This window comes from Gorilla gorilla, chromosome 6 (assembly GCF_029281585.2).
Source record: "Gorilla gorilla gorilla isolate KB3781 chromosome 6, NHGRI_mGorGor1-v2.1_pri, whole genome shotgun sequence".
Lineage (NCBI taxonomy): Eukaryota > Metazoa > Chordata > Mammalia > Primates > Hominidae > Gorilla > Gorilla gorilla.
In genome coordinates, this window is record NC_073230.2 from 147,113,233 (window position 1) to 147,132,997 (window position 19,765).

The window sequence follows — 19,765 nt, forward strand, 5'->3', positions numbered from 1 at the left end:
CCGGGGAGTGTGTGTGACGTCACCGAGGAACGCCTCCTGCCTGAGCGCGGCCCGCTGTCGGCTGTCTCCTACAGCTGACCAATAGAGGGCTTGGGTCCGGAAGTGATGGACTGGAGGCTTGACTAATGTGAAAGGGGCCTCTGAAAGGTACAGCCAATGAAATAGCGACAAGAATACATTTTGTAAAAGAGGGAGGGTGAGTTCAGTCCTCTTGCTGAGAATCCTCAGAAATTAGCCAGCGCGCCGACAGGGGGCGCGAGAGTTGTTGCGCGGGGGACTTAAACATTTTCAAGTACTTTAGTTCGTTTGAATCTCTCGGAATTTTTTTAATGGATTACATATTATACAAAAATACAAATATTCCTCATGCACATACATTTATATTAGTGCAGCTCTAGGAAATTGTCATTGTTCTTCACCTTTTTCGCCCATTTTCTGTTGGGTTCTTCTATTTTTTATGGACTTCACTTATTGTATGTTTTTCTTTCATCTGTGATAAGAGTCAATGGCATGCTTTTCCAGGTCCTACAGAAGTGAGCCCAGTCCTTGAATTCATAGAGCTTTTATCTCAGAGGAGTCAGGCAATAAACAAAGAAATAAACATTTAAATTCAGAAAGCGGAAATTGCTATAAAGAAAAATAAAAGCAGGAAAACAGGATGCGTCAAGATTGATGCTATTTTACGTGCTGATCAGGGAAGTTCTTCCTAAAGGAAATGAGATTTCGGGAGAAGCTGGTGTTCACGTGACTGCTGGGGAGGCCATTGTGGCTGCAGCAGAGGTGCTTGGCAGGGAGGGGTGGGAAAGGCCGGAAAGGTGAGCCAGGGCCAGAGCACCAGGCCTGCCTCCTAGAATAGGGAAGAGATGGCCTGTTCTAAAGGAATTCCCCCCAACACTGTGATTCCTCCTTTTTAATTCCAAAAAAAAGCCCTTAAAAATATAGTTTACCTATCTTAAATATAAAAGTAGGTCTTTGCCAGTTAGCTCTAGAAGTTTCTTACAATGGCACATTCAGGTATTAGCTATTGTGTTGTCTCCTTGGCAAGTATTTTTTGGCGGGTGGAGACAAATGTCTTTGAACTCTATGTTGTCTTTAAAGCAGCAGTTTATCATATAAACTATTGCATTTGTCTGGTCCTATCTTCTGGGGTCTTTTGAGATTTTTTTTTTTTTTTTTTTTTTTGAGACAGAGTCTCACTCAGCTACCCAGGCTAGAGTGCAGTGGCACGATCTCAGTTCACTGCAGCCTCCACCTCCTGGGCTCACACAGTTCTCCTGCCTCAGCCTCCTGTGTAGCTTGGACCACAGATGTGCACCACCACACCCGGCTGATTTTTAAATTTTTTGTAGAGGCAAGATCTCACTTTGTTGCCTGGGCTGGCCTCAAACTCCTGGGCTCAAGCAATCCTCTCTCCTGAGTCTCTCAAAGTGCTGAGATTTAAGGCATGAGCCACCACGCCCAGCTTTTGAGATTATTTTAATGCTTAAATAGAAGCTCTTGTTTATGGGCACACACCTTCCTTATATAATAGTTTTCTCATTTTTCTCTTAGGTTCTTGGTTTTTCTTTTCCAGCCTGTTATCCCCTTCATCACATTCTTTCCATAGATTACTCTTTCCACTTTTAAAGACCTTTCTTATTTTTTTAATCTGTCACTCAATGTACAATGGGATTACATCCACATAAACCCATCATAAATTGAAAATATCATAAGTCAAAAATGCATCTACTATACCTAACCTATCAAACATTATAGCTTAGCCTAGCCTACCCTAGACGTGCTCAGAACACTTATATTAGCCTACAGTTGGACCAAATCATCTGGCAACACAGTACTAGTTATTTACTGTCATGATTGTGTGGCTGACTGGGAGCTATGGCTCCCTTGCACCAGGAGAGAATACCATATCGCGTATTGCTAGCCCGGGAAAAGATCAAAATTCAAAACTCAAAGTACAGCTTCTACTGAATGCATATCTCTTTCACACCATCATAAAGTCAGGAAATCATAAGTCATAAGTCAGGAACCATCTGTACATCTTCCTTAATGTAGGAATACAAATATTTATCCGTGAAGCATTTCTGCTTTTGACAAAGTCTAATCCTGCTTATACCCCATGTAGTAGCCAGTTTCCAAGATGGCATCTAGTGATCCCACTTCCTGGTGCTCACGCTCTTGTGTAATTCCCTCTTCTTGAGTCTGGGCTAGACCTGAGGACTTTCTTCTAACAGAATATGCCAAAAACGAGAAGATGTCAAAAAGATTATGGCTCCTGACTTGCTTGTTTCCTCTTCCTCTCTTGCTTGCCTGCTTTAAGAGAAGCCAGCTGCCATGCCGTGAACTGCAATGTGAAAAGGCCAATGTAGCAAGGATGTGTCCAGCCAACAGCCAGTGAGGATCTGAGGCCCTCAAGACCAGCAGCCCATGAGCAACTGAATTTTGCTAATAACCATGTAAGTGAACACAGAAGTGGATCCTTCCCCAGGCGAGCCTTCATATGTCCACAGACCCAGTCAAGACTTTGACTGCAGCCTTGTGAGAGCCCCTAAGCCAGAGGACCCAGCTAAGCCACGTTCAACTTCCTGACCTGTCAGGTAATAAATGTATGTTGTTTTAAGCCACTAGGTTTTTCCTTTGTAAAATATGTATTATGATCATTGGCACCCTAAATGGTTTGGTTAAACTTACCTGTACTCTAATAATAGCATCACAATCCCTCGTGGTGGGTTTCTCCAGCCTCCTTTGTTTCACGTATACTTCTCTGTTAAATGTACACACAACTTCTTACCAGCCTGTCTTCCTGTTTTGCATTTTGAAAACGAAATTCTTTCCGTTTTCATCTCCTTAGAACTTATTAGCAATGTAGTTGACTCTCCTTCCAGCTTCGCTGGCATCCTTGTTCTGCTGTCTGTTATTAATAGATTCATGGCACTTGCATGACTGGAAGTCATACTCTCCCAAAATGAAAATCAGATACATTAGCCAACAAGACATTTCTTTGATTTTTTTCTGATATTATTTGCTATCTTTCCATGTGTCAGTCTGTTTACAAATTTGTTCTATGTGCTTTCTATACCTTCATCTCAATTATTAAGATAAATTGTATCTAGAATTGGGCACTTGACAGATCCCCCACATCATGAAAATAGAATCCGCCTTCCAAGTTCTCATGGTCCCATTCATCGGCATGCTTTTTATTTGACTACTCAATAAAAATTAATCTATTGAATTTTCCTTTTTCACGTCCTGTACTTTTTCAGTTTATCCACAGGGATAACTGTTAAGTACCTGCTTAATTCCAGACACCATTGTGTATACATTTTTCCAGGTTTAAAACTCTGTTAAAAAAAGACATGGGGCCGGGCATGGTGTCTCATTCGTGTAATCTCAGCACTTTGGGAGGCCGAGTTGGGAGGACTGTTTGAAGCCAGGAGTTTGAGACCAGCCTGGACAATATAGCAAGCTATCTCTACAAAAAATTTTAAAACTTAGCTGGACGTGGTAGCACACGCTTGTAGTCCCAGTTATTTGGGAGGCTGAAGCAGGAGGATGGCTTGAGCTGAGGAGGTCAAAGTTGCAGCAAGCTATAATTACCCCACTGCACTCCAGCCTGGGAAAGTCTGCCTAAGCCAACGTGAAAAGGCTGTGCAAAGGCATCCCTGGTGCCACATCCTGACACCGGCACATGACACAGCTGTGAAGACTTGGTTTTCTCAAGTGATATTGTCGGCCAAAGAATATGTGTGGGGTTACAGTTGGCTTATCAAGGTCTCCCTCACCAAATGGTGAGGATTATGTGAAGGGGAGAGGAAGGCATACTCTATTGGTTTCCCAAGGCTACCATCACAAAGTACAACAGCCTGGGAGGCTCCAAACAACAGCAATGACTCTCCAAGGTGTATGTCACCCTCTAATGTTCTCTGCCTCCTCTCTTTCCTTTGTACCTGTCTATTCAAGAGCTCATCTCAGCCCTTCCCCAACCAACACACTGAGTTCTCCAAGTACAGCCCCCTTGCCATCCTTACTGAAACCATTTGGGATTACTCAATCAGAGTTGCATTTTTCAGATCATCTCATTCCTCTTGGGCAGTTTTTTTTTTTTTAATAATACAACAAACCATGGAATCCTGCCCATTTCATCTCTGACATTGTTTTAATAAATTCTGAAGATGTATTTATTTTACTCCTCCACGCTCTTGACTTTCTACCATCTGTTGAGATTTTTCTTTTTATTTTAACGTGTTCTATCATTCTATTCCAGTGTGGAATGGGAGCAAACTTTTACTACCCTCTGGCCTTCTTTTGTTTAATTCTTCCTGTTCTAACAGTGTTCAGTATAATAGAAATTTCCCAGCTTTGAGGATTTTCTTTCAATGTCTATTTCTTATTTATTTATTTATTTATTTATTTATTTATTTATTTGGAGACAGGGTCTCGCTCTATAACCCAGGCTGGAGTGCAGTGGTGTGATCATGGCTCACTGCAGCCTCAACCTCCCAGGCTCAAGTGAACCTCCCACCTCAGCCTCCTGAGTAGCTGGGACTACAGGTGTACGCCACCATGTCCAGCTAATTTTTTAATTTTGTATAGAGACGGGTTTTCTGCTTTGTTGCCCAGGCTGGTATCAAACTCCTGGGCTCAAGCTATCCTCCCACCTCAGCGTCCCAAAGTGCTGGGATTACAGGCATGAGCCATTGCACCTGTAATATGCAGTGTATATAGAACAAACAGGACAGAAGATGTCTGCAAGAATCTAATACCTTCCTAGGAAATCCAGGAAATCAGGATAGGCCTCAGGAATGTGAAATAAATTGGTAATGAGAACTCTGAGTACTGGGATAAAGAGTCAGACAGAAGAGGGGAGAAGGAGAGCTGCTCCCCACCGCTGAGAAGTCCACCTGGCGTAGAAAATGAGCTGGAAAGAGACGGCACAGGTGCCTTGGCTTCAATTGGCTGCAGATTGCTTATTGATAGAGAATAGCCCCTGACGGGGGTGCTGGATAGAACCGTTCTGCCTGAAGCCAAGGAAACACGTCTGTCTGCCTCTCGGTTTCTGAAAGGGGTTTGGAGGGGTGGACTCTGAAAACCTAGAAAGCAGGCTACCCTTGGAAACAGACCTCTTCCCATCTTGGCAAATTCAGAAATGGCCAAAGGCCCCAGGACAACAGGAAGAGCTACAGGTACGAGCAGCCAGAGTCACATACGTTGGTCCTTCTCCACCTCTGCTGACCTCAGGAGATCTTGAACTCCACCCTCCCAGGGCCACCCCTCGGCTTCACAATTACATGCTGAATTTATACTCGTACTAACCTGCCACTGTGTGGAGGCTGCTAATACATTACAGCTTCTTTAAAGAGTGTAGAAAATTTGAAAATAAAACTTTATTATATTAAACCCCTACCTTACAACTTATGTGAAAAAAAGCTTCAGATGGACTAAGGATATTAGTGTAAAATAAAGCCATCCAGAGAAACCAGAGATAAAATACTTTTATAATTTTGGTGTGACCAAGGTCTAGGCCTAATGTAAAAGGCAGAAAATATATAGGAAAAAATAGCTTTAATTTATACATAAGTATATGTGTCTGTGTGTCTATGTATGCACACACATAGCTATACAGAGATATACATCTAACCTGTAATTAAATAAATGAGATTAAAATGTTATACATGTTACTGTTCGCATGAGTCATTTTGCAGTGAAGGTTTTTTTTTTTTTCCATTGTTTATCTGCTCATGGCCATCCCATCCCAAGAACACAGTGGTGACATCCTGGTACGTATCGTTCCATACTTCCTTTATGCTCATATAATCATATACAAATACATAGAGACAGAGAGAAGTTCGGTCACTGTTTTATTATGCACATTTCTCTGCAGTTTGCTCTTACCACTTAATAAGAGATCTTGAAAATCCCCCGTCCTCCAGTGTGGATTTAATGCATTCTTGTTAGCAGCTGACTGGAAAAGGATGAAGCATTCTTCATGTTGATAAACAGGTTTTACTTCTAGAAACATCAATTGTATGATGCCGGGATCATATGCTTTGCATGTCTGAATTTCCCGGTATGTGACCTTCTCCCAGTGATAGAAGATCAGGCTCAGGGTGTTGATTTTTTTTTTTTTTTTTTTTTTTTTGAGACAGAGTCTGGCTGTGTTGTCCAGGCTGGAGTGCAGTGTTGCCATTTCAGCTCACTGCAACCTCCACCTACTGGATTCAAGCAATTCTCCTGCCTCAGCCTCCTGAGTAGCTGGGATTATAGGCGTACACTACCAGGCCCGGCTAATTTTTGTATTTTTAGTAGAGACGAGGTTTCACCATGTTGGTCAGGCTGGTCTAGAACTCCTGACCTCGTGATCCACCTGCCTCTGTCTCCCAAAGTGCTGGGATTACAGGTGTGAGCCACCGCACACGGCCTCGGTGTGTTGAATTTGACAGCCTAAGGGCACACCCAGTGCCCAAGGAGCGGGGCTAGCAGGGCAGGAGAGGAACAGAGGAAGGGATCAGGCATGAAATGGTGTGAAGGGCCTGCAGGAGGGTTAGGCAGGACACAGGGATAGAGAGGCTCAAGGATTGACACTGCTTTGCCACAATTTTTCCTCCAACCTCTGTAGGGCGCCCCCCTTAGAAGATTGTTGCCACCGTGTCACAAGAGAGGTTGGTGGAGGCAAGAGGTTCCTTAAAGGAGGACGGAGGACACAGCCAGAAACAAACAGCCCTTTAATTGAACTAGAAAGGACCGGAACTTCAATTTCAGCCGTTTTGGTCACTTCTCCAACACTGCCACCAAGTGGCTAAAGAGGAACAATGCAACTAGCAAACCCAAAGGGAAAGATTGCAAGAGCTGGGCAGTCATAAAATAAAACCACCATGCCTGGCTAATTTTTTTTATTTTTAATAGAGACAGAATCTCATTATGTTGCCCAGGCTGGTTTCGAGCTCCTGGACTCAAGCGAACCTCCTGCCTCAGACTCCCAAAGTACTAGGATTACAGGTGTGAGCCGCCACTCCTGGCCCCAGCAGTGGTAAAATAAAACCACATCTCACATTCCAGATTAATTTGCAACCCTCAGGTGGAGAGAGAGAACATTTTCATCAACCTAAAGAGTGCCTTCGTGCTGTTTGCTAGTCAGTGCTTCTCCAGAGGTCATTGCCTTTCTGGCTTCCATAGATCAGATTTGCCTGGTCTTGAGCATGATGCAAATAGAATTTTACTGCCTATACTCCTTGTCTGACTCACGCATCTGTGAGATGGGTCCATGCTGTTGCATGTACAGCCTATTCTCATTATTTGCAGTAGCTCTGTTCTATAAAATCATCACAGACACTGAACCATTGCTTATAGGGAAAATAGGGGTTAAGTTCCTGGGAGACTCTGCTCGTGACAATTTCATCAAGCAATCAGTACATATAAAGAAACAAATGTATCAATCTATGTTTAACGTGTATCAACTGATAAACATGCAGAAACAAAATAAAAGCAGATAACCTGGTTTTATGTGTGTTTCTGTTTAAAGACACCTAGTTAAATATATATTGGTGATTCATTAACGTTGAACTCATGGCCAACAGCACTGTAATTCACGTCTGAACGAAACTTATCCATGCGTATTTTACCCAAAAAACACATCACAGCCTTCTTGCACTTAGGAACATTAGACGGCACTTTACCCTTATGCTTGGGGCCATTTTAAACAGCAACATCACCAACAAAGCACCACAAAAATGAATTTAATGCTATGTTTAGCACTAAATTGACCACAAAAATGATACTTGTTTTACCATATGACAGCCAGATCAAGAAGACAGAACTTGGTCTTGTTTGACCTCACTAGGATAACGAATTTTGGCTGCAGTGGGGCACACCAGGAGATTCAAATTTCTCACTGTTCTGTGCAGGTCCAAAAAATGGACCATAAGAATACCATGAGTATTTTAGGGTGACAAATAAATATTAGCAAGTAGCCAAATTCTCAAATACAGAATCCATGAATAAAGATCAACTGTATCTGTACTTTGGTCTGTGGAGTTTGTTGTTGTTGTTTTTGAGACAGGCTGTCACCGTGTCACTGAGACTGGAGTGCAGTGGTGGGATCATGGCTTACTGCAGCCTCGAACTCCCCGGCTCAAGCAATCCTCCCACTTCAGCCTCCCGAGTAGGTGGGACTACAGGCACACACCACCATGCCAGTTTTTCTGATGGGCTATGAGCTCTATAAAGTCAATCTCAATTCCTCAAAGCAGTCTTCTCATATCTGAAAATATGCCATTCCAGTCAAAGCCTTGGTAAAATACCCAGTGTCTCCACTTGTGACCTGTTACTAAACAAAAACAAAAACAGATTCTTATTGAACCTATGCAAATAGCTGTACTGACATAAATTAAGAATACTCAAATAGTTTCCAAGTCCTGGAGAAATCAGGTAGAGAGAAATTTTACTCACGAGAGTATACTCAATTGTTAAAAGCTATAAATAGGCCAGGCGCGGTGGCTCACGCCTGTAATCCCAGCACTTTGGGAGGCCGAGGCAGGTGGATCACAAGGTGAGGAGATCGAGACCATCTTGGCTAACACAGTGAAACCCCGTCTCCACTAAAAATACAAAAAATTAGCCGGGCGAGGTGGCGGGCACCTGTAATCCCAGCTACGCAGGAGGCTGAGGCAGGAGAATGGCGTGAACCCTGGGGGGCGGAACCCTGGCAAGCAGAACCTCGGGAGTGAGCGAAGATCGCGCCACTCCAGCCTGGGAGACAGCAAGACTCCGTATCAAAAAAAAAAAGCTATAAATAACTCAAGTTTTCAGCTGGGCACGGTCGCTCATGCCTGTAATCCTAGTACTTTGGGAGGTTAAGGTGAGAGAGTAGCTTGAGCCTAGGAATTCAAGACCAGCCAGGGAAACATAGTGAGACCTCATCTCTACAAATAATAATACAAAAAATTATCTCAGAGTGGTGGTGCACACCTGTAGTCCCAGCTACTCGAGAGGCTGAGGTGGGAGGATTGCTTGAACCTGGGCAGTTGAGGTTTCTGTGAGCTGAGATCATGCCACTGCACTCCAGCATGGGCAACAGAGCAAGAACCCATCTCCCAAAAAAGGAAAAGAAAAAAAGTTTTCTTGACTCTGAAAAACAAAACAAAAAAGTATCAGCAATGTTTCAAACAAAAAAGGCATAAAAAATTATTTCAGTTATAAATTAGTTCAGTCCCATGTAATTAACCTTTGTTCTGTCCAAGACTGGGCCAGCAATCTTCATGAACATATCAGCTCTTCAATGAAAGATCTGGCAATTTTCTCTCTAGTCCAATGACACAGCCTCCAAACTTAGAAACCTGCATTCAAGAGCACCCATCAGAGTCCTCTCCATGAACTTCCCTAAAGAAGAAGTAACATTTGAACTGTAGCTGATCATAAACTACTTTTTGAGAAGAATCAAAGTAAAACAAGGACTGTCCATGGATGATAGAAGTCTTAGGACAGGCCAGGTGCAGTGGCTCATACCTGCAATCGCAGCATTTTAGGAGGCTGAGGAGGTGGATCACTTGAGTCCAGGAGCTCAAGACCAGCCTGGACGACACAGGGAGACCCTATCTGTACAAAAAATAAAGTAATTAGCTGGGTGTGGTGGCCTGAGCCTGTAGTCCCAACTACAGGGGTGCTGAGATGGGTGGATCACTCGAGCCTGGGAAGCAGAGGTTGCTCAGTGAGCCGAGACCATGCCACTGCACTTCAGCCTGGGTGACAGAGTGAGACTCCTATCTAAAAAAAAAAAAAACCAACAGTCATGGTTAAAGATACAATTGACAAGAAAATTTGCTTATTTCTGTGACATGCAATTTACATCAGAATCATAATTATTACTGATAATATAATATATACTAAGACATATCAGGATTACAGGAATCCCATATGATTTTGGAACACATACTAATATTTATTTAACTCAAAGTTAAATAAACATTTGATATTTGACAATGCTTCCTTTATGATTTTAACACACCAAATAAGGCAAATAAGTCCAAAATCTCTTTTGGACTTCAGGGGACCTAATATCTAAAAAAGTTAATAAGGTCAAAAAGAATAAATTTCAAACCTGAAATTTTGATTTTGGAAAGTTTGTCAAATATCAAAAGTTTAAAACATTTGAGATCACAAAATAGGATCACAGGTTATTCATTTAGCCAAAAGTGATAACTCAAATATTTCCAAAAAGAAAAAAAAAAAAACCTTTACTCTTTGATAGAGAGGAGACTGAGTTTCCCAAACAATAAGACCTAATAAAAACAGCGTGCAGCCAACTGAATCTGTCTCTTTTCTTTCCTCTTTTTTTTTTTTTTTGGCAGTTTACTCAAAAAGTAAGCAAACGTATTTTATTGTCTCTTAATTATTACATGAAAATCTTGTTTGAAAGAGAAAACCAAATTTTGCCTTTGCATAGTATATTAACACTGAAATTAATTTTTAATAAAATCTTATAAACAAATCCATTCAATCTCAATCACTTTGACCATTTAGAATTTTCTAGTAAAGAACAGATCAGTGCTCTAAGAAAACCCTTTTATTCCAACACAGGGTTTCTGACTCTGGCCCTGCATCGTGTGCTCTTGATATTAATGTTTAATTTGCAGAAAAACTAAATAATACCCTTTAAATTGTAGCCAACTTGATCACACAAAAAATTCCTTTCATAAGATCAATTCACCACAATCTTACTGAAAGCTTCAGTTTTATCCTATCATTTTATCTTAGGACAAAAATTTACTTTCCCAATTTTCTATATCCGTTTCATTTTATCTATCATTTTTCCTTCCATTTAAAACAACTTAAAAACGTCTAAGCTAGGAAAAATCACTTTCCCTTAAAAAAAAACACTACATTTCTCTGACCTTTTACCAAAAACACATCCTAATTTCCTTATATACTTTACATATAGAATTTTTCTCTTCTGTCTAGTGGTTTTAATTACATATATTAATTACAACGTTAACTCTTCATAATTTTTAAATGAAAAACCTAGGAGGCAAGCAATTTAAGTTATGTATCAGATGTGTAGCCCAGGACAAAAGGAGAGAGCTGCAGATAATACATGACCCTTCCCACCGCAGCGAGGAGGCATAGTTAGGCCAGAGAGAACTCCACATGTCCCCAGGCCTTACCATGTCATTTTTCAGAGCCTAGAATCTAAAGGTGCTGCTAAGCCTGGCAAGTCAAACAAGCATCAAAAATATTCCAGAAGCAGTTTATAACCTTAAAACCTCTAGCAAAGATAGCATCTGACCTACCTAATTCAGATCAAATGTCTACATTAAATCCTGAAGATTTTTCTATTTTATTTCACCAATAATTATAAAATTATCTTTATTTACTAAAGATTATTAAGGTCATGTGAACGAAAAGACATTTGAGTTAAAGTTTCTGTTTTTTTGATAAAGTATTTGATTTAAGCACTTACTTTTTTTCTTTAAGTCAATTAATTGGAGCTCTATTATATATTTTGGTAGTGAAATATCATACACATGACACAGATACACAGATAGAAGCAGATCTTATAGGTTTATACAAGTCTCATTAGCCAGTTTTTAAATAGTTTTTTTTCCCCATACACTCTTCCAATTGCCTATTTTATTGCCCTAGGCAATTATTATCTAGGTAACCCTGTATTTGTCTTTATAAAGGAACATTCTTAGGTGAAATGAGATAGAAAATGTATATTTCAAAAGCACAGAGCTAAGACATTAGTCCTATATATTTTACCATCATTTTCTCAAACCAAGGAAAAAATGGTATAAGTAAAAGTTCAGTTAAGATGGCCAGGAAAAGCTTGTTTGCTTGCTTGCTCTTTCTTTCTCTCTGCTTCTCTGTCTCTCTCTCTCTCTCTTTCTTTTTGTATTAGTCTGTTTTCACACTGCTGTAAAGAAATACCTGAGACTGGGTAATGTATAAAGGAAAGAAGTTTAATTGACTCACAGTTCTCCATGGTTGGCAGGCCTCAGGAAACTTACAATTATGGCGGAAGGGGAAGCAGGCAGGTCTCACATGGCAGCAGGTGAGAGGGACAGAAAAGAGAGAAGGAAGAACTTCCAAACACTTATAAAACCATCAGATCTCATGAGAACTCACTCACTATCACGAGACCAGCATGGAGGAAACTGCCCCCATCATCCAATCATCTCCCTTTCTCAACACATGAGGACTACAGGTCCCTTCCTCAGCACATGGGAATTACAATTCGAGATGAGATTTGGGTGGGGACACAGAGCAAAACCGTATCACTTTTTATTTTTGAGACAGGGTCTCACTCTGTCACCCAGGCTGGAATGCAGTGGTGTGATCATGGTTCACTGCAGCCTTGACCTCCCAGGCTCAAGCAATCCTCCTGCTTCAGCTTCCCAAGTAGCTGGAACTGTAACCAACTATCCCCATTTTTCTAAGAGATAATTTATTTTTTCTATCTTCTTTTCTCTTTCCTCCTTTTCCCACTTTCTAGTCAGTCCTTTAGAAATGCAAATATAGCCTTTTACCTCCCCTTCACCAGACATTCCCTACAGGGTAAGTTCATTTAACTATCTGCTTAGGAGCTCCAGAAAGGAAATCTCACCCACCAGGAGGTTGCCTCGAGAGATAACAGTCAATTTACAACCCAGAGTACACATGCCCACAAAGACACAGGCAGTCACCACCTTGACCACCTAGTAGATAAGGTACCAAGCTAACATGTAGATGCCGCACTTGCTTACTTCCCCCGACCCCATGTGCCATTCATGTTAAGCCCCCTTTAAAAGTGCTCACTTTCTGCTCCAAAAGCAACGTGATACCCCTGGGCAGGAAGCCTGTACTTGTTCCCCTCAGCTAGCTTTGGAATAATTAAAAAAAAAAAAAAAATCACTTTCTTTATACCAGAACTCACTCTTGTTAACTGGAATCTGCAAGCCGCAAATAGCTGAACCTGCATTTCGGTTACAATTTTCGTGGCCCATATAGGGAAAGTGCTGCATGCTCTGGGTGAATCTGTGCCTGACAGCCGGGTTTTGCTACCGGGCAAGGTTTGGGGTCACCTGTGAGCACCAGCTGCTCATGGCTAGCAGATCTCATGACAGGAACATTCAGGAACTTCTCATGACAGGAACATTAGGGAACTTCTCAGCAGCTGCCAAAAATGCTTTTGGTTTGGGGGAGCCTCCCTTTCGCTTCACAGCACATTTGCTGCCTTCAACTCTCTGCTGGTATAAAGAAAGTGACCTCTGTAAGACCCGGCAAACTTTGGAAGTGGCTGAGTTAGCTGGAAGTGCACCTGATCACCCTCTGCTTCTTTTGGAGTGTCACTGGGGCCCCGTTCTACCTAAGACTTGGCTGCTAGTGACACCATTTGAGCATTTTAGGTGTTTCTATTTGTAAGCGTGGCACCATGGGAGCTTTGCTGGGCCTATGGAACCATTTGGACCTGGGGAGGGGCATTCAGCATCTCACTCAGCCTCCTTGACTGGAGACTCATTTGGAAGTATGCTGTTTGTTTGCATGTACTTTGTGAATGGGCCCTGATTTCTTTCTTTCCTCTCTACCTCCAATCTCACTCTTCTAACTATCTTCAGAAAGCCACCTACAGCCTTAGTCCTCTCAACTGCAGGCTTCCCTAGCTCCCTATGACTGGAAACAGCTCATCTTGACCAGTGACTTGTGAAGGTGGGAGGGTCCCATCCCATATAATGTGGACCTGGGGTGCTGAGGCTCTCCTGAATGGGAGATAAACAGGGGTGATGGGAGTATCAACCCTGTGCCGTGTAGTGGCTGGAAGCTCGTGAGCTCCCTTTCTATCGCTTTACTGTTTCTTCTTATTTCCTTTTCCTCTTTCTCATGCCCTGCTTGTAAAACCTGGCTCCTATGCAGAGGCTGGCCAGACTATATATTCCTCTATTTTCTTTTCTGCCTGCTTTGAATCTGCTGTTACTTTACCGGTGTTAAGACAAAAACCACCATTTGGATTCAACTGTTTTTTAATAAACAGATGAGTTTGCCTTGATATCTCTTAGCTAGAGTTCAAAAATAAAAGCTATAGGATCTTTGTTTATATGAGTGTGTATATGTGTGTTTATGTGTACACACATGTATTTTGTTATATGTTGCTGCTACAAGGTACCAAATTGACTTAAAGTTAAGGAGTACTCATGAGACTTAAGGAAAATCTTGAATAAATAAGCTGGCTTTAAAATTATTGGTAAAATAATATTAGAAATGTCTTATGAATTGTCAATATACATTTTTGTTCAGATTTATTGATCAAGTGGTTTCATACTTATCTCTGCCAGATATTATAAGGCATCAAAATTTGGCATAAAACTTAAAAAACTATAAACCTAGCCCCAAAAAGAATGATCTTTGTTTGTGTAATTTTTGATAAATAGGACATTTAATGTTGTTTAATAGAAACAGCTAAATCTTCTAAGTCAGCAGTCCCCAATATTTTTGGCACCAGGGACTGGTTTCGTGGAAGACAATTTTTCCACGGACCCCGGGAAGAGGGTAATGGTTTGGGGATGATTCAAGCACATTACATATATTGTGCACTTTATTTCTATTATTATTACCTTGTATATATAATGAAATAATTCTACAACTCACCACAGTATAGAATCAGTGGGAGCCCTGAGCTTGTTTTCCTGTAACTAGACTGTCCCATCTGGGGATGATGGAAGATAGTGACAGATCATTAGGCATTAGAGTCTTATAAGAAGCACACACCCTAGATCCCTCGCATGCACAGTTCACAATAGGGTACATACTCCTATGAGAATCTAATGCCACTGCTGATCTGACAGGAGGCGGAGCTCAGGCAGTAATGCAAGCAATGGCGAGTGGCTGTAAATACAGATGAAGTTTCACTCGCTTGCCTGCTGCTTACCTCCTGGTGTGCAGTCTGGCTCCTAACAGGCTATGGACTGGTCCACAGCCTGAGGGTTGGGGACCCCTGTTCTAAGTTATCAACAAAATGTCCATGTGTTTGACTATAAGGTTCTTAAATAAACACCTGATGTTCACAAGCTTTAAAAGTGGTTAATAGAGAAATAACTTTAAATAATGACCACCTTTGTGTCATAACCTAGTTTTCAGAAGTAATCTAAATAAATGAGAAAATGGAGTACCTATAAATGAGACAAATGCTTAGAAAAAATAAAAATTTTGTATAATTTAAAATCTTAAATCTTTTTTTTTTTTTTTTTGAGACACGGCCTTGCTCTGTCACCCAGGCTGGGGTGCAGTGGTGTGATCTCTGTTCACTGCAACATCTGTTTCCCAAGCTCAAGTGATTCTTCTGCCTCAGCCTCCCGAGTAGCTGAGACCACAGGCACATATCACCATACCCCGCTTTTTTTTGTATTTTTGGAAGAGACAAGGTCTTGCCATGTTGCCCAGTCTGGTCTCGAACTCCTGAGCTCAAGCAATCTGTCTGCCTTGGCCTCCCAAAGTGCTGGGATGACAGGCGTGAGCCACCGCGCCTAGCCCATTTTGGATGCTTATTGAATATTTGGATCATTTCCACTCAAGAAAGTTTTATTATATGGGAAATATGTTCCAAAATTGTGAACTATAAAATGCTAATATTGCATCTATAAAATGCTAATATCTGATAGGCAGTTCAGGATTTATTGCTTCCCAGGTTTATATAAAATGTGCCAAAGAAGATGTGTTCTTATTGAGAAAAAGAATACTTTCATCTAATTCGAAAGTTATCTAAAAGTTAATTCAAATTCTGGATTTGACAAGGTTATCGCATCCATGTAACTTTCTGTATTACCTTTGAAGTACTTCTGCTGTTAAGTTATAGGACTTTGACTCCTTAGCCCTAAAAAGGACACATGATAATGTCATGTCTAGCCTTAATTCTCTTGAATAGTTAAAATCCTTTGCAAGCTCAGCAGTAACTGCTCTAGACTCCTGGAAAAAGCAATAGCAATCACCTTATGCTAAGTCAGTAGCTAAGGCTTTGCTCTTTCACATTGACAGCCTAGGTTCAACTCCTGCCTTTGGAAGTAAGTCCTTTCTGGTTGATAGTCACGGGACTTACCATTTGTTGATTCTTTTCCCCCTCCATGGACAGCTTCTGGTTTCCTGTCTTGAATTTTCTTTTCTCTGAGCTACCCTACCGAGAATTCTAGATCTTGTGAAAACTGCTTGCCATCTTTTTGGAGATACCTCATACATCCATGCTTAAGTTGTAACCTTAATTAAAGCTTATTGGTTTCACCTGGGAGAATATCTTTGGAAAACAAAAAACAAAAGCCTAAAGGCCAGAGGTGTCAGCTGTTTTTCCCACCTAGAATCTGGTAATAAGAGATTTTAAAAGATTTTTGTTTTTTGGTTTTTTTTAGAAAAAAAGCTCTATCATTAAAAGTCAGCCTAACTAAATGCTGATATGTATAACATACATATTATATAAGTATATATAATATACAATCATATAACATATAATTTTTATATATTTTTATATAATAATTTATATATGATAGATATATACATATATCCAGTCAACTGAACTCTGTCTGTGTTCATGCTACCCTCAATGCTCACATGAGAGGGCCTAAAGTAACTTCTGATAGCCTGGGACTCCTTGGGAGAAACAGAGAAGGCACTGCAGACACCGTTTCAGGCGAAGCCTCTGTTTTCCTCATGGAACTCCAAGAATTGTGAGTAGAAAGATCCCTATCAAAATCTAAGGCTCTGTTCTGTTTTGCATTGTGTTACCTGAGCTTTTTGACTTTTAGGGGCATCAGAAATTACTCTGCATTACAGTAGAACTTTTAGCCTTGGTGTGTAATAGCTAGGTAACAAATATATTTTTAGGGATGGCTAATGGCTGTTGCTTACAGTGAGTGGGCATTACTACAGGCTGGTACTTCTTTCTTCTCGCATTTAAACAAGAAGTAAAACATGCTCTATTGGCACCTAAAAGGCATGGAATGGGGGATGGGCCGATTATGAAATGGCCTGATTGGCTTTGGTTTGCCCGTCAGCCTCGGGAGAATGTCCTTGGAGTGAAATGCACCAGTGAAACCATTGTACTGTCTTTTCCTGTATCATTTCCTTCAATTTTGGGGGACTCAGGATTCGGTGTGAAAATGGAATCCTTGGTTTTTGGAAATCTGTTCTGCTTTCCAGTGATGCCTGTTTTTCACACGATTAAATGTTAGGCTCTAGAAACTCCATGCTTTCTCGGCCCTGTTCCTCAAAGGGCTCCACCCTGAAGCCAGTAATCCAATGAAGAAACTTAAAATCTGGCAAATGAAAAGTCTTCAAACTACCAGATCATCTTCTGTTTCTCTGTGTATTTATATGTATTGTGTATGTGAAGTTTATATAAAAGAGCTCTAATTATGTGACTTAAAGAAAAACAAGTGCTTAAATCAAATATTTTGTCAGTAGAATAGGCAATTTAATGCCTTTTAGTTCACATGACTTTAGTAATCTTTGGTAAATAAATATAGTTTTCAAGATTATTGGTAAAATAAAAGATGTCTTCAAAATTTATACATTAGGTCTAAATTAGGCAGGTCAGATACTGTCTGCTAGATGCTTTAGTGTCATAAACTGCTTCTATGATATTTTTTTTTTCTTTTGTGACAGAGTTTCACTCTTGTTGCCCAGGATAGAGTGCGATGGTGTGATCTTGGCTCACCACAGCCTCCACCTCCCGGCTTCAAGTGAATCTCCTGCCTCAGCCTCCCAAGTAGCTGGGATTACAGGCATGCACCACCACGCTCGGCTAATTTTGTAGTTTTAGTGGAGACAGGGTTTCTCCATCTTGGTCACGCTGGTCTCGAACTCTGACCTCAGGTGATCTGCTTGCCTCAGTCTCCCAAAGTGCTGGGATTACAGGCGTGAGCCACCACGCCCGGCCGACATTTTTGATAATCATTTGACTTGTCCGCTCTACAGCTAACAGATTTTAGATAGGATTTAGGCTGGGAAGAGTCAGACACTGTCTGCAGCTCTGTCTTACTCCTGAGCTCTACAATCCCTTACGCAGTTACTTACTTACTTACCAGGTCTTTTGCCAAAAATAAAAGTTGCAAAGAGTTAACACTGTGACATGTACTTGAAACTACCAGAGAAACAGTTTAACACACAAGGTCTATAAGGAAAGTAGAGCGTACTTTTGGTAAGAGGTTATAAGAAGGCATGGAAGTATGGCCTTTGTTAAAGGGAATATTTAGGGGTTTCTTCGGTTTTATTTTTCTTGAGACACGATCTCGCTTTGTTACCCAGGCTGGAGTGCAGTGGCATGATCATGGCTCACTGCAGTCTTGACCTCCCTGGCTCAAGCCATCCTCCAACTTCAGCTCCATGTGCAACTAGGACTACAGACGTGTGCCACCACATCTGGCTAATTTTTTAAAATTTTTTTGTAGAGATGAGGTCTCCCTATGTTGCCCAGGCTTGTCTCGAACTCCTAGCCTCAAGCAATCCTCCCACCTTGGCCTCCCAAATTGCTGGGATTACAGTTGTGAGCCACTGTACCCGGCCAATGTAATTTTGTCTAATTCAGAAGGTTTTAAGGATTGTCCTAACCTAAAAGAATAACGGGAGAAAACTGAAGGTTTAAACAAGCTGTAAATTGTGAAAGATTGATCTTGTAAAGGAAGTTCTGTGAGTATGAGCAAGTTGGCTAAAATTTGAAGGATATTTTTCAATTCGTCTGTAAATTCAATATTAAAATAAAGCCACACCTAATTCAGAGCCAGAATCTGGGCCCATGTGTCTGGATAACAGGGTATTCTTGGAGCATTGATTTTTTCTTTAACAAAATATTGTAAAGGCTTATAAAAGGTTTATGGGAATTTTACCTTATGGTCAACTAATTAAAATTGGATAGATTTCTTTATAAGGTTTAATGAAGCTTTTTTTTTTTTTTGACAGGGTCTCCCTCTGTCACCCAGGCTGCAGTGCAGTGGTACAATCTTGGATCACTGCAATCTCCACCTCCTGAGCTCAAGCAATCCTCCCACCTCAGCCTCCCGAGTACCTGGAACTAAAGGCACAAAACACCATGCCCACCTAATTTTCGTATTTTTTGGTGGAGATGGGACTTCACCATGTTTGCCCAGGCTGGTCTCAAACTCCTGAGCTCAAGAAATCCACCCACCTCAATCTCCCAAACTGCTGGGATTACAGACATGAGCCACCACACTGGGCCTCCTTTTTTTTTCTTTGAGACAGGGTCTCCCTGTGTTGCCTAGGCTAAGTGAAATGGTGAAATCACAGCTCACTGCAACTTCAACCACCCAGGCTTAGGTGATCCTCCCACCTCAGCCTCCCAGGTAGCTGGGACCACAGGCATGCACCACTATCCTTGGCTAGTTTTTTTGTATTTTTTGTGTTTCATCATGTTGCCCAGGCTGGTCTCGAACTCCTGGGCTCAAGCAATCCGCACCTCAGCCTCCCAAAGTGCTGGGATTACAGGTGTGAGCCACCACCCCTGGGCCTTTTATTAAGAATAGTACACTAATGCAAAGATGCAATTTGGCTTTCTCTTTTGAACAAGATTTTCATGTAATTACTAAAAGATAATGAAAGGTTTTTTGTTTGTTTGTTTGTTTTTGGTTTTGCCTTTTAAATAAACAACCAAAAAAAAAAAGAGAAGGGAGAGAGAGAAAAGTCAGATTCGGGTTGGCCTCATGCTGTCTTTATTGGGTCTTGTGTGGAAAGTTGAGTTTACCCTCTATCAACAAGCAACATTTTTGCTTTTCAAAAATTTCTGAGCTGCCACCACAGCTAC

At 41.2% G+C, this 19,765-nt stretch overlaps 1 long non-coding RNA gene across 1 annotated transcript; it reads left to right on the plus strand.

Annotated features, from left to right (window-relative positions):
• Window positions 1-23: 23 nt before the first annotated feature.
• On the plus strand, window positions 24-19,462 carry LOC134758954 (uncharacterized). Its single transcript, XR_010134772.1, has 3 exons — window positions 24-147; window positions 2,318-2,594; window positions 18,907-19,462. It is a non-coding gene; the product is annotated as an uncharacterized lncRNA (long non-coding RNA).
• Window positions 19,463-19,765: the final 303 nt, after the last annotated feature.